The sequence below is a fragment of the Octopus bimaculoides genome, chromosome 12, assembly GCF_001194135.2.
Source record: "Octopus bimaculoides isolate UCB-OBI-ISO-001 chromosome 12, ASM119413v2, whole genome shotgun sequence".
NCBI lineage: Eukaryota > Metazoa > Mollusca > Cephalopoda > Octopoda > Octopodidae > Octopus > Octopus bimaculoides.
This window is the reverse complement of record NC_068992.1, coordinates 56,173,503-56,173,869: the sequence shown is the minus strand read 5'-3', so window position 1 is coordinate 56,173,869 and position 367 is coordinate 56,173,503.

Here is a 367-nt window from a genome sequence, read left to right as displayed (position 1 = left end):
ATCGCTTGACAACCGATGTTGATGTGTTTACGTCCCCGTAACTTAGCAGTTCGGCAAAAGAGACGGATAGAATAAGTACTAGGCTTACAAAGAATAAGTGCTGGGGTCGATTTGCTCGACTAAAGGCGGTGCTCCAGCATGGCCGCAGTCAAATGACTGAAACAAGTACAAAAAATAATAATAAGCTTTAACAAAATCTTATGTAAACCTGCAAGGGCCGTGTGGATCCTCGTTGAGAACCACTAACTTAAAAGGCAAAACAGTCAACGTTACACAGCTGGCAATCGATGTTTAATTAATGGTATATCTACATTAATGAGTGCCAAACAGGTTAATTTACTGCTGTTATCTATGGCGTTTTAAGTTG